This window comes from Opisthorchis viverrini (genome assembly GCF_000715545.1).
Source record: "Opisthorchis viverrini unplaced genomic scaffold opera_v5_1, whole genome shotgun sequence".
Taxonomy (NCBI): domain Eukaryota; kingdom Metazoa; phylum Platyhelminthes; class Trematoda; order Opisthorchiida; family Opisthorchiidae; genus Opisthorchis; species Opisthorchis viverrini.
In genome coordinates this window covers 1799828-1804917 of record NW_008751657.1, presented here as the reverse complement: position 1 = coordinate 1804917, position 5090 = coordinate 1799828, and the positions used below count along the sequence as shown (strand labels likewise).

At 43.6% G+C, this 5090-nt stretch overlaps 1 protein-coding gene across 1 annotated transcript in view; it reads left to right on the top strand.

Annotated features, from left to right (window-relative positions):
• Nucleotides 1-361: 361 nt before the first annotated feature.
• Nucleotides 362-5090, top strand: part of T265_00022 (hypothetical protein) — a gene marked incomplete at both ends in the record, with an annotated part of 27225 nt that continues 22496 nt past the window's right edge. Inside the window, one exon of the mRNA XM_009163679.1 lies at nucleotides 362-567. The remainder of the gene's footprint in view (nucleotides 568-5090) is intronic.

The following is a 5090-nucleotide window of genomic DNA, read 5'->3' as shown; positions in this document are numbered from 1 at the left end:
AGGCACGTGCAGAAGAACGTGTCTGTCTATCGATCAACGTATGACCGTCCGCTATCTGTGTCACTGTATGCACGCGTCACACGAGGCGCGATTGGCTCTCATCCTCGAGCGTAGACACACTCACCTGTGTCGTTGAACGCAAGGGAGAAAGCCGTGTCAGGACGAAATTCACCCCATGTCTGTAAGAAGCAGACCGAGCGTCTATGCATCACGTCAGATTGCGTTGGCCTAGCTGCTTGCTAGTTCACTCTATCGCCATTGGTCAGTTGTTCACACACAGCCAGTGTGACGTACACTCAACACTGTGGTCTATGGTCGTCAGCCTTACGTCGCTGTTTTAACCAATCCTTTCCACATGGTCCAGAAGCAGACCCCGATGCGTCAGACCGATCAATGTGTTTAGATAGGGAGGAAATAGCGTGCATTTGCATTTTCTCTGCAGATGTTGCCGTAGTGTAACCAGCTCTCTACACCCATGATCACAGGAATCTAAGCCTCATCTAAGTCCTCATCCAGTGGTGTACAAACACATCGCTACCGCATCCTCTAAAGTGATACATTCCTGAGGTAAGCTCGATAACATTTTGTCTAAATATTGCATTACTATCTTCCCCTTCCATTGCCTACTGGCTTGTTTTTTATCCTTCATTTTGTTCAAATGTCCCCTGTCTTAGCTGTAAGGCATTATTGCGAATCATAATAGTGGTGTGACAGCAGGTTGAAGTAAGATCTCTGGAAAAATGATCATCAGGGACAACAACACTAATGTTGATACGGGTGATTCGCTGCCGTATTCACCCGTAAGGTTAGTGAGAATCAGTTTCATATCAGGTCGATAATCATTCCTCATGGTCAGTGAGTATCATTCCGAAGAGTTCACCCGGTCTCGGATGAGCCGGTATTGATATTATGTACTTTGGGATGTGGTCTTACTGAAGCTGATAACCGATTTTGGGATGATGGCAAGGCACATCTGTAGATTAGTTCTGACGGACAGACCTAGTCAGTGGTAATAGTGTGGTTGTACGATGTGTTGATCGTTTGATGGGTGCAAATTCCCGCTTGTACAGGATACGCCTTGACAAGACTGGTCTGACGATATTCGTCACTTTCATGACAGAGGAAGTTATCAAAAGGTTCTCGAAATTCATGTAGTTCTTGATCTAGCATGTACAGCAAAGCAACACCTCCTACTCGCAGAAAACCGTTTCGGAAAAACTGAGTCCCAAAACCTTGATGAGTGGGCATGCAGACAAAATGAATAACATCTCAACTGTACACACTTACCAGGCACGTATTCGATCCATTTCGTGTTGTGAGGATGACTGACCTATGCAAGCTGTGCATAAGTCAGGGTTGGAGCCGTCACGATCTTGTGTTTATCGCTGAAGTATCGACTGCCATCCTGTGTCAAGGATATCCGTGCTACCAGTTTCCGTTACGATCGTCTGAGTTGTTCTCTGGAGACGTATGCGTCTTAATATGGTCGTGACAAGCCCTTTTCTCTTTATTTTCCCTACTTTGAAGCTTTCTAGATAGATGTCTATGGTTGTACATCAGTATCAGTTTCAGTATCTATGATGGTTATAATAATACACGGCTGTTAATCACTTATACGAACGTGGTCCACTAAATGAAAGCCCATCTCAGACGAAGCTGAGGTATTCAGTTGCAGTATCTCTTTAGCGTCTGATTACCTTACTGTCCGTTTGGCTTGGAGCGGAGATGTTACCATTTGACGACGATAAAGCTCTCGGAAGCCCAAAGACTGAGATACTGTCACCTTCCCCAGATCCAAACAAGAGTGAGGTAGGAACTCGAGCAATGGATTTCCCGATCAGCGAGTCGCTTGTTGATCACTTGGATGTCCCGAAGCTAAGGCAATGAGGATGTGCAGTCACTTTCTCTCCCACTTCATTTATGGGCCTCTGTTGATATAAAGTGAAGTTATGTACAGCGTTATGCACCACCAGAGAGTGGTGTTATAGAGCGCGTGTGAAACTTTGGTACTCTGGCGAATGCAGTGTATCCACATTGCTTTACGCAACTGTTTGTCCTATTTTTCCAGGACCTTATGTGTTCCTGCAATGTACACCTGCAACAGTGATGCAGATGTTAAAAACGTTCCACTGACTTCAACACTGAGCCAGTTTGAATATTGCAATTATATTGCACCCTAATCTGTGGGCACAACCGAGACACGTTAGTTTTATTCTGTCTATCCTGTCTGTATTGTTTCCATATTTGGTTTTGTAGACGGTCACGTGCCCTCGTGACTGGCGCATGCTATTGCAGCAGACAGTTTTGTTTATCTGGCCTAGTGTCCGCCAGGTTAGGAAAGTTATATGCTAGCGCGTATGCTTCTCACTGAGTCAGACATCCTGAAAACTGGTAGTATGCTCGTCTTTAGAACGCGGAAGTAATTAAGTTCAACATTTATTTCCTTTAAACCACTGACAATATCAACCATTCGGACAACAGCGACAGTGACAAAATGATGCACAACTCCCATAGAAGAAAAAACACCACAAACGAACTGTCAACGTGTACTTCTTATCGTGTCTGACGTTAAGACAAGCGCCATCAGTCCGTCACTTGTCTCACTGCGATTGACTGACAACCTTAAGGGTCTAGACAATGAGCTCTTGAGCACAGTCTGTCAACGTATTTTATGAAATGTGTACCTATCTTGTACGTTGGCATGATGCAAAAACCGCTCACTACTTATGTTTACTGTTTTGTGTGAATGGGCTACGCGCACGTATAATACTTAATGATCAATCGCACTTATTCATAGGTAAGCGCGTTTAAATTATCAGCATAGAATGCTCTCCCCTATACCACATTGTGAGTGTCATCACGGCCGAATGGTTGTCGATCCCGACAGAGAAAGCCGGGATGTCGTACAACTGAACATCAGATAGGCGTTCACTAAGCGCCCACAGCATGACGCGGCCGATAACAATATCAACTTGAGTTTGCCAGGACCCTGTTGAATAAATTCTTGGGCTGTCCAGAAGAAGTACGACCTACTCTTTTTATAACGTTACTCACCTTCCTTCGCATGTGACATTTTGCAAGTGGATTTTTCATTAATTCGCTCGCTATGCTGTCGTTCTCCTGATGTTCATATTCGTCCTCCGAATCACATTCTTGTCGTCAGTGCTATTTTGTCGTGACAGTAGCTAAGCCGCGCGAACAATCCTTATTTCATTTATCGTTTCCTTGCATCCTGTCCTTGCATCACGATGGCCGCCGGTATTCAAGATATCGAAGCATTTTTCCTTGATACGATCTAGAAAGCCCAATGGGTTTTCAGCAACATTGTAAGTAGTGTGGTGTAGAGAAATGCCAATTCCCATAAGTGTGACAGAGGTGATAACTACTTGCGTCACTCGATCAAATGCGAATTCACAGACCGTTTTAAATTATGGATGAATGTTGTGTGTGTAACGTTACAAAGAATACAGAAAAACTGAGAAAAAGTTGACAAAAGAAGCTGTACAAATTATTCCCAACCTGAATTGAGTAACAAGAATAAAGTCGAACCAGTCAGTACATCGCTAAAAAAGAGCGTGCCAAAGTCCAACAACGAGCGTCACCAGTGGAACATTCTACGATGTCATTGTCAACAAAGTTCGCAGAAGATACCGTTCCCTTGTGAATGAGTCTCACGAAGTATTTGAGTCCTGTTTTGCGTTAAGAAATGCTTTTTTTTTATTCAATCCGGAGCCTCTCACCACGCTAAACCAAGAACTTGGCTTGGTGATCAAAATGAATTTTCAATACATACGATGATGGTGCTTCCTAATCTAATGGTTTAAACTACGCACCACATGGAAGATATCCTCACTTGAAATTGACGGGCGTTCTAGTAAGACATAACCATATTAATAACTAATTATTCGAATCCTGAGCAGCAACTCGAATCGCAACTTTTGATTTCCCTGTGGATTGCATGGTATCTAGGTGTCGGAAGGCTGCTGCGATTGCATAATAGAATTCCCCTATCAAAGTCGGAATTTGCACTGCGCTTGCGTCATAGCATTGGCCCTTTTTCTCCATGTGAAATTGATTTGGCTAGTCCTTCTTATAAACCTATAAAATGTCAACTTCATGTTTATGGTGTACACAAGCTACACAAGAATGGGAAACGTCGACGGTTCTTTCGGTCCAGTTATCTGCGAGCTCTTATGAGCTACCAGTTCCATTTTGCACCATGATGAAGACCGATATCATTTAAAGTGTTGCCAGTGTAAACTAACCTAACTGATGCGGTGGACGACGGTATTTTAGTCCTCGGACGCCGAAACGTGACCTATGGATGTTCAGGCATATCATTGGACGTGCAGTTTACTCACATATGCACTTGCACAACTGCGTCACTACTGCTAGCTGAATCGCCACAACGTCCTTTGAGTTATCTTGTCAACATGTTGAACCATCCCACCCAAAACAAATGAATAGAATTATACAAACTATAGCGAAATATACTCATTTGCAAACAAAAGTTGGTTTTGCGAGAGACTCTCCTGGAACCCAACAGAATTTCTTATTAATGATTCAGCTGGGTTCCAGTCTCTCAACAAACCAAATTTGCTTACAAACGAGTGTATTTCGCTAATTTCGTGCAATTCGGTTTCGAGTAGAACATAAGGTTGACGGAAACTCGAGGACTCTACCTACCTGATGAACCTCAAGAAGGGTGGAACCGGTCATGGGCTGTCTAAGAATTTCCGGCAACCTTATGAGTATTGTATTAAGTCTAAACAAACTGCGCTTTGTTGCATGGGTCTAAACCTAATGTGAAGATAGTCCACCTTTTTCCATAACTTCCGTTCTATTAGGGGAGTTCATTAACGGAACATAATTAACTGCCTGAGAGCCAGCTAGTTTCGCCAGCTGATCTGCACGATTAGGCTTTATCAGTCCTTAGCGAATATACACTCATCTGCAAACTAATTTGGTTCTTTCGAGAGACTCACCTGGAACCCAGCTGAATCTCTCGTTTATGATGTTCTCAGGCAACTGAATGTGCTGCGCCAGGCCGCCTCATGTTTCAGTCGCTACGATATTTGAAATATCGCGAT